Source organism: Microtus ochrogaster, unplaced genomic scaffold, assembly GCF_000317375.1.
Source record: "Microtus ochrogaster isolate Prairie Vole_2 unplaced genomic scaffold, MicOch1.0 UNK209, whole genome shotgun sequence".
NCBI lineage: Eukaryota > Metazoa > Chordata > Mammalia > Rodentia > Cricetidae > Microtus > Microtus ochrogaster.
Genome location: NW_004949307.1, coordinates 51,682 through 60,646, shown reverse-complemented (window position 1 = coordinate 60,646; position 8,965 = coordinate 51,682). Strand labels below are relative to the sequence as shown.

General features: G+C 44.4%; 1 protein-coding gene across 1 annotated transcript in view; it reads right to left on the bottom strand.

The window, feature by feature from the left end:
- Nlgn4x (neuroligin 4 X-linked) overlaps positions 1-8,965 on the bottom strand; it is a 17,887-nt gene that overhangs the window by 1,802 nt on the left and 7,120 nt on the right. The window lies entirely within an intron of this gene.

Sequence of the window (8,965 nt, the reverse complement as noted above, 5' to 3'; positions counted from 1 at the left end):
CTGGCATGATTGATCCAGTTTGAACCGGTTTGATCCGGTCTAATTTAATTTGATCCAGTTTGAGACGTTTCTAAAAACAGGTTTGAACCGGTCTAAACTGGTATGCATCCAGTTTGATCTGTTATGATCCGGTTTGAACCAGCTTGATCCTGTTTTGATCCAGTCTAAACCCGTTTGAACCAGTCTAAAAAGGTTTTATCCTGTTTAAACCAGTTTAATCAGGTTATGAACTGGTCTAAAACAGTTTGTACCAATCTAAACTAGTTTGATCCATGCTTAACCGGTTTGATCCGGTCTGATCAAGTTTGATCCGTTCTGAACTGGGCTAAGCTGGTTTGATCCGGTTTGAACTGGTCTAAACCAGTTTGATCCGGTTTTGAGTCCGTCCCAAACCAGTTTGCACCGGTCTACGCTGGTTCGATCCAGTTTGAACCGGTTTGATCCGGTCTGATCTGGTTTTAACCAGTTTGATCCAGTTTTGAACCAGTCTAAACTGGTTTGAACCAGTCTAAACCGGTTTTATCCTGTTTGAACCAGTTTAATCAGGCTTTCAACCTGTCTAAACCAGTTTGTGCTGATCTAAACTAGTTTGATCCACACTGAACCAGTTTGATCCAGTCTAATCCAGTTTGATCCGTTCTGAAGCAGGCAAAGGTGGTTTATCTGGTTCCAACCAGTTATAACCAGTTTGATCTGGTTTTGAATTGGTCAAAAACCGGTTTGAACCGGTCTACCCTGGTTTGATCCAGTTTGAACCGGTTTGATCCGGCCTGATTTAGTTTGATCCAGTTTGAGAGGTTTCTAAAAACAGGTTTAAACTGGTCTAAACTGGTATGCAGTTTACAAACTAAACCAGTTTGTACCGATGTAAACTAGTTTGATCCATACTGAACCGGTTTGAACCGGGTTTGAACTGGTCTAAACTGGTTTTACCTGGTTTGAGGCAGTTTGATCTGGTTTTGAATTGGTCCCAAACCAGTTTGCACTGGTCTAAACTGGTATGCATCCAGTCTGAACCGGTTTGATCCATTCTGATCCGGTTTGAACCAGCTTGATCCGGTTTTGATCCAGTCTAAACCAGTTGGAACCGGTCTAAACCGGTTTTATTCTGTTTAAAACAGTTTAATCTGGTTTTGAATTGGTCTAAACTGGTTTGTATCGATCTAAACTAGTTTGATCCATACTGAACCGGTTCAATATGGTCTGATCCAGTTTGATCCGTTCTGAACAGGGCTAAGCTGGTTTGATCCGGTTTGAACCAGTCTAAACCAGTTTTATCTGGTTTTGAATTGGTCCAAAACTGGTATGAACCTGTCTACACTGGTTCGATCCAGTTTGAACCGGTTTGATCCGGTCTGGTTTAGTTTGATCCAGTTTGAAACGTTCCTAAACAGGTTTGCACCAGTCTGCTCCGGTTTCCGCTGCTCTCATCTGGTTTGAACCAGTCTAAACCTGTTTGATCTGGTTTTGAATTGGTCAAAAACCAGTTTGCACTGGTCTAAACTGGTATGCATCCAGTTTGAACCGGTTTGATCTGGTCTGATCCGGTTTGGATGAGTTTGATCCAGTTTTGAACCAGTCTTAACCGGTTTGGACAAGTCTAAACTGGTTTTATCCTGTTTAAAACAGTTTAATCCAGTTTTGAACCTGTCTAAACCGGTTTGTACCAATCTAAGCTAGTTTGATCCATACTGAACCGGTTTGATCCGGATTTGAATTGGTCAAAAACCGGTTTGAACCGGTCTAAACTGGTATGCATCCAGTTTGAACCAGTTTGATCCACACTGATATAGTTTGGATGAGTTTTGAACCGGTCTAAAACGGTTTTATCCTGTTTAAACCAGTTTAGTCCGTTTTGAACTGGTCTAAACCTGTTTGTACCGATCTAAACTAGTTTGATACATACTTAACCGGTTCGATCCGGTCGGATCCAGTTTGATCCGTTCTGAACTGGGCTAAGCTGGTTTGATCCAGTTTGAACCAGTCTAAACCAGTTTGATCTGGTATTGAATCGCTCCCAAACCAGTTTGCACCGGTCTACACTGTTATGATCCAGTTTGAACCGGTTTGATCCGGTGTGATTAAGTTTGATCCAGTTTGAAACGTTTCTAAACAGGTTTGCACTGGTCTGCTCTGGTTTCCGATGCTCTCATCTGGTTTGAACCGGTCTAAACAAGTTTGATCCGGCTTTGAATTGGTCAAAAACCCGGTTTGCACCAGTCTACACTGGTACGATCCAGATGGAACCGGTTTGATCCGTTCTGATCTGGTTTGTACCAGTTTGATCCAGTTTTGAACCAGTCTAAAGCTGTTCGAACCAGTCTAAACCAGTTTTATCCTGTTTAAACCAGTTTAATCAGGTTTTGAACCGGTCTAAACCAGTTTGTACCGATCTAAACTAGTTTGATGCATGCTGAACCGGTTCGATCCTGTGTAATCCGGTTTGATCCATTCTGAACCGGTCTACACTGGTTCGATCCAGTTTGAACCGGTTTGATCCGGTCTGGTTTAGTTTGATCCAGTTTGAGACGTTTCTAAACAGGTTTGCACCGGTCTGCTCTGGTTTCCGCTGCTCTCATCTGGTTTGAACTGGTCTAAACCAGTTTGATCCAGTTTTGAATTGGTCAAAAACCTTGTTTGCAATGGTCTACACTAATATGATCCAGTTTGAACCGGTTTCATCCGGTCTGATTTAGTTTGATCCAGTTTTGAACCAGTCTAAACCGGTCTGAACCAGTCTAAACCGGTTTTATCCTGTTTAAACCAGTTTAATCCGGGTTTTAACTGGTCTAAATCAGTTTGATCCAGTTTTGAATCGGTCCCAAACCAGTTTGCACCGGTCTACACTGGTTCGATCTAGTTTGAACCGGTTTGATCTAGTCTGGTTTAGTTTGATCCAGTTTGAAACGTTTATAAACAGGTTTGTACCTGTCTGCTCCGGTTTCCGCTGCGCTCATCTGGTTTGAACCGGTCTAAACCTGTTTGATCCAGTTTTGAATCGGTCAAAAACCGGTTTGCACTGGTCTACACTGGTGAGATCCAGTTTGAACCGGTTTTATCCGTTCTGATCCGGTTTAAACCAGTTTAATCCGGTTTTGAGCCTGTCTAAACCGGTTTGTACCGGTCTAAACTAGTTTGATCCATACGGAACAGGTTTGATCCGGGTTTGAACAGGTCTAAACTGGTTTTACCTGGTTTGAGGCACTTCGATCTGGTTTTGAATTCGTCAAAAACCGGTTTGCAGCGGTATACACTGGTTCGATCCAGTTTGAACCGGTTTGATCTGGTCTGATTTAGTTTGATCCAGTTTGAGACGTTTCTAAAAACAGGTTTGAACCGGTCTGCTCCTTTTTCCGCTGCTCTCATCTGGTTTGAACCAGTCTAAACCAGTTTGATCCGGTTTTGAATTGGTCAAAATGCCGGTTTGCACCAGTCTACACTGGTACGATCCAGTTTGAACCGGTTTTATCCGTTCTGATCCGGTTTGAACCAGTTTGATCCAGTTTTTAACCAGTCTAAACTGGTCTGAAACAGTCTAAACCGGTTTTATCCTGTTTGAACCAGTTTGATCCGGTTTTGAACCGGTCTAAACTGGTTTGTACCGATCTAAACTAGTTTGATCCATTCTGAACCGGTTTGATCCGGTTTTGAATTGGTCAAAAACCCGGTTTGCACCGGTCTAAACTGGTATGCATCTGGTTTGAACCAGTTTGATCCGGCCTGATCCGGTTTGAACCAGCTTGATCCAGTTTTGAACCAGTCTAAACCGGTTCGGACAAGTCTAAACCAGTTTTATCCTGTTTAAACCTGTTTAACCCGGGTTTGAACCGGTCTAAACTAGTTTTATTTTGTTTAAACCTGTTTAACCTGGGTTTGAACTGGTCTAGACTGGTTTGTACTGATATAAACCAGTTTGATCCGGTCTAATCCAGTTTGATCCGTTCTGAACCAGGCTAAGCTGCTGTGATACGGTTTGAACCGGTTTTAACCAGTTTGATCTGGTTTTGAATCGGCCCCGAAAGGGTTTGCACCAGTCTACACTGGTTCGATCCAGTTTGAACTGGTTTGATCCGGTCTGATTTAGTTTGAAATAGTTTGAGATGTTTGTAAAAACAGGTTTGAACCGGTCTGCTCCTTTTTCCGCTGCTCTCATCTGGTTTGAACCGGTCTAAACCAGTTTGATCCGGTTTTGAATTGGTCAAAAACCAGTTTGCACCATTCTACACTGGTATGATCCAGTTTGATCCAGTTTTATCCGTTCTGATCCAGTTTGAACCAGTTTGATCCAGTTTTGAACCAGTCTAAACCGGTTTTATCCCGTTTAAACCAGTTTAATCAGGTTTTGAACCGGTCTAAACCGGTTTGTATCGATCTAAGCTAGTTTGATCCATAATGAACCAGTTTGATCCGGGTTTGAATTGGTCAAAAACCGGTTTGCAGAAGTCTAAACTGGTATGATCCAGTCTAAACCGGTTTTATCCTGTCTGATTTAGTTTGATCCAGTTTGAGACATTTCTAAAAACAGGTTTGAACCGGTCTAAACCGGTTTTATCCTGTTGGAACCAGTTTAATCAGGCTTTCAACCAGTCTAAACCAGTTTGTACTGATCTAAACGAGTTTGATCCGCACTGAACCGGTTTGATCCGGGTTTGAACTGGTCTAAATTGGTTTTACCTGGTTTGAGGCAGTTCGATCTGGTTTTGAATTGGTCAAAAACCGGTTTGCACCGGTCTAAACTGGTATGATCCTGTTTGAACCGGTTTTATCGGGTCTGATTTAGTTTGATCCAGTTTGAGACGTTTCTAATAACAGGTTTGAACTGGTCTAAACTGGTATGCATCTGGTTTGAACCGGTTTTGTCCGCACTGATCCGGATTTGAACCTGTCTAAACCGGTTTGTACCAATCTAAACTAGTTTGATCCATACTGAACCGGTTCGATCTGATCTGATCCAGTTTGATCCGTTCTGATCAGGTTTGAACCAGTTTGATTCAGTTTTGAACCAGTCTAAACCGGTTTTATCCTGTTTAAACCTGTTTAACCCGAGTTTAAACCGGTCTAAACCAGTTTGTACTGATCTAATCCAGTTTGATCCTGTCTAATCCAGTTTTATCCGTTCTGAACCGGTTTGATCCGGGTTTGAACTGGTCTAGACTGGTTTTACCTGGTTTGAGGCAGTACGATCTGGTTTTGAATTGGTCAAAAACCGGTTTGCACCGGTCTAAACTAGTATGATCCAGTTTGAACCGGTTTTATCGGCTCTGATTTAGTTTGATCCAGTTTGAAACGTTTCTAAACAGGTTTGCACCGATCTGCTCCGGTTTCCGCTGCTCTCATCTGGTTTGAACCGGTCTAAACCAGTTTGATCCGGTTTTGAATTAGTCAAAACCGGTTTGCGCCGGTCTACACTGGTACGATCCAGTTTGAACCGGTTTAATCCGCACTGATCTGGTTTGGATGAGTTTGATCCGGTTTTGATCCAGTCTAAACCGGTTTAAACCGTCTAAACCGGTTTTATCCTGTTTAAACCAGTTCAATCCAGTTTCGAACAGGTCTAAACCAGTTTGTACCGATCTAAACTAGTTTGATCCATACTTAACCGGTTCAATCTGGTCTAATCCAGTTTGATCCGTTCTGAACTGGGCTAAGCTGGTTTGATCCGGTTTGAACCGGTTTTAACCAGTTTGATCTGGTTTTGAATCGGCCCCGAATGGGTTTGCACCGTTCTACACTGGTTCAATCCAGTTTGAACCGGTTTGATCCGGTCTGATTTAGTTTGAAATAGTTTGAGACGTTTGTAAAAACAGGTTTGAACTGGTCTGCTCTGGTTTCCGATGCTCTCATCTGGTTTGAACCAGTCTAAACCAGTTTGATCCAGTTTTGAATTGGTCTAAAATCCAGTTTGCACCAGTCTACACTGGTATGATCCAGTTTGATCCGGTTTTATCCGTTCTGATCCAGTTTGAACCAGTTTGATCCAGTTTTGAACCAGTCTAAACCGGTTTTATCCTGTTTAAACCAGTTTAATCAGGTTTTGAACCGGTCTAAACCAGTTTGTACCGATCTAAGCTAGTTTGATTCATAATGAACCAGTTTGATCCGGGTTTGAAGTGGTCCAAAACCAGTTTGCATCAGTCTACACTGTTTCTATCCAGTTTGAACCGGTTTGATCCGGTCTGATTTAGTTTGACCCGGTTTGAAATGTTTCTAAACAGGTTTGCACCGGTCTGCTCCGGTTTCTGCTGCTCTCATCTGGTTTGAACCGGTCTAAACCAGTTTGATCCGGTTCTGAATTGGTCAAAAACCCGGTTTGCACCGGTCTACACTGGTACGATCCAGTTTGCACCGGTTTTATCCGTTCTGATCCGGTTTGGACGAGTTTGATCCAGTTTTGAACCAGTCTAAACCGGTTTTATCCTGTTTAAACCAGTTTAATCCGGTTTTGAACCAGTCTAAACCAGTTTATCGGTTTAAATCGGTTTTAACTAGTTTGATCTGGTTTTGAATCGGCCCCAAACCGGTTTGCGCCAGTCTACAGTGGTACGATCCAGTTTGAACCGGTTTTATCTGTTTTGATCCGGTTTGAACCAGTTTGATCCAGTCTAAACCGGTTTGAACCAGTCTAAACCGGTTTTATCCTGTTTAAACCAGTTTAATCCAGTTTTGAACCGGTCTAAACCAGTTTGTACCGATCTAAACTGGTTTGATCCATACTGAACCGGTTCGATCCGGTCTAATCCAGTTTGATCCGTTCTGAACCGGGTTAAGCTGGTTTGATCCGGTTTGAACTGGTCTAAACCTGTTTGATCTGGTTTTGAATCGGTCCAAAACCGGTTTCCGCCAGTCTACACTGGTTCGATCCATCTTGAACCGGTTTGATCTGGTCGGATTTAGTTTGATCCAGTTTTGAACCGGTCTAAACAAGATTGATCCGGTTTTGAATCGGTCCAAAACCGGTTTGCGCCGGTCTACAGTGGTACGATCCAGTTTGAACCGGTTTTATCCGGCCTGATCCGGTTTGAACAAGCTTGATCCAGTTTTGAACCAGTCTAAACCGGTTCGGACAAGTCTAAACCAGTTTTATCCTGTTTAAACCTGTTTAACCCGGGTTTGAACCGGTCTAAACTGGTTTTATTTTGTTTAAACCTGTTTAACCTGGGTTTGAACAGGTCTAGACTGGTTTGTACCGATCTAAACCAGTTTGATCCGGTCTAATCCAGTTTGATCCGTTCTGAATCAAAAGACTAAGCTGCTTTGATCCGGTTTGAACCGGTTTTAACCAGTTTGATCTGGTTTTGAATCGGTCCTGTACATGTTTGCACCGGTCTACACTGGTTCGATCCAGTCTGAACCGGTTTGATCCGGTCTGATTTAGTTTGAAATAGTTTGAGACGTTTCTAAAAACAGGTTTGAACCGGTCTGCTCCTTTTTCCGCTGCTCTCATGTGGATTGAACCGGTCTAAACCAGTTTGATCCGGTTTTGAATTGGTCAAAAACCGGTTTGAACCAGTCTAAACTGGTATGCATTCGATTTGAACTGGTTTGATCCATTCTGATCCGGTTTGGATGAATTTGATCCAGTTTTGAACCAGTCTAAACCAGTTCGGACCAGTCTAAACTGGTTTTATCCTGTTTAAACCAGTTTAATCCGGTTTTAAAGTGGTCTAAACCGGTTTGTACCAATCTAAACTAGTATGATCCATACTGCACCGGTTTGATCCAGGTTTGAACTGGTCTAAACAGGTTTTAACTGGTTTGAGGCAGTTCGATCTGATTTTGAATTGATCAAAAACGGGTTTGCACCGGTCTAAACTGGCATGATCCAGTTTGAACTGGTTTTATCCGTACTGATCCGGTTTGAACCGGTTTGAACCAACCTGTGCAAAACCGCTTTGCACTGGTCTACACTGTTACGATCCAGTTTGAACCAGTTTGATCCGGTTTGAGACGTTTCTAAACAGGTTTGAACTGGTCTGCTCCAGTTTCCGCTGCTCTCATCTGGTTTGAACCGGTCTCAACCTGTTTCATCCGTTCTGATCTGGGGTAAGCTGATTTGATGCGGTTGAACCAGTTTTATCCAGTTTGATCTGGTTTTGAATCAGTCCAAAACCGGTTTGAACCTGTCTATACTGGTTCGATCCAGTTTGAACCAGTTTGATCCGGCTTGCGACGTTTCTAAAAGGGTTTGCTCTGGTTCCCACTGCTCTCATCTGGTTTGAACCGGTGTCGACCAGTTTGACCCGGTTTTCGGTACTGGCTCAAACGAGGGAGAGAGCCAGATTCAGCCACGCGGCGGTGGCGAGTTCGAGGCTCTGCACATGCCCCTGGTCCCCGCACTCGGGAGGTCACGCGGGAGCGCGAGAAAGGTCACGGCCGCCCGCCATGCTGTTGTCACTCACACTCCCGGCCCCGCCCATGACCATGACCTCAGCGTTGGCCCCGCCCACCCGCCCGCCCCCCGCGGACCCCACAACCCCGCATCGCCGACCCGCGTGGACCCGAGTTCGAGAAAACCGTTTTATTGACCTCGTCTCCCCTTCCCCCCGCCCCGCCCTGCTCGGTGCCCACGCTCCCGGGCCGCACATGTATGACACACGTGTGGTGGTTATGATCATCTCTCCCCACCCTCGCACCCGCCACTCCCGAACCCGTGTCTGCAACGTTCTGCGGCCGCGGCGGCCATGTTTCCCGCTTCCCACGCGTCTTTCGTTTCTGTTGATAATTTTTTATCGATTTTTTTTCCCGGCAGGGTCTGCGTCTCCTCGTCAAGATAAAAGTCTCCGGTCCCGTGGCGCCACACGCGTGTAACACGGGAAACCGTCGTTTCGAATTAAACCGTGGAAAAAAAAAAAAAATCGAGTTTTGTTGTCTTTGTCCGCGGGGGAGGAACTCGAACCCGAACCCGCCGCCCGCCGTCCGCCATCACACCCGCGTGGCCGTGTGTCCCGCGAAGCCGTTGAACCCG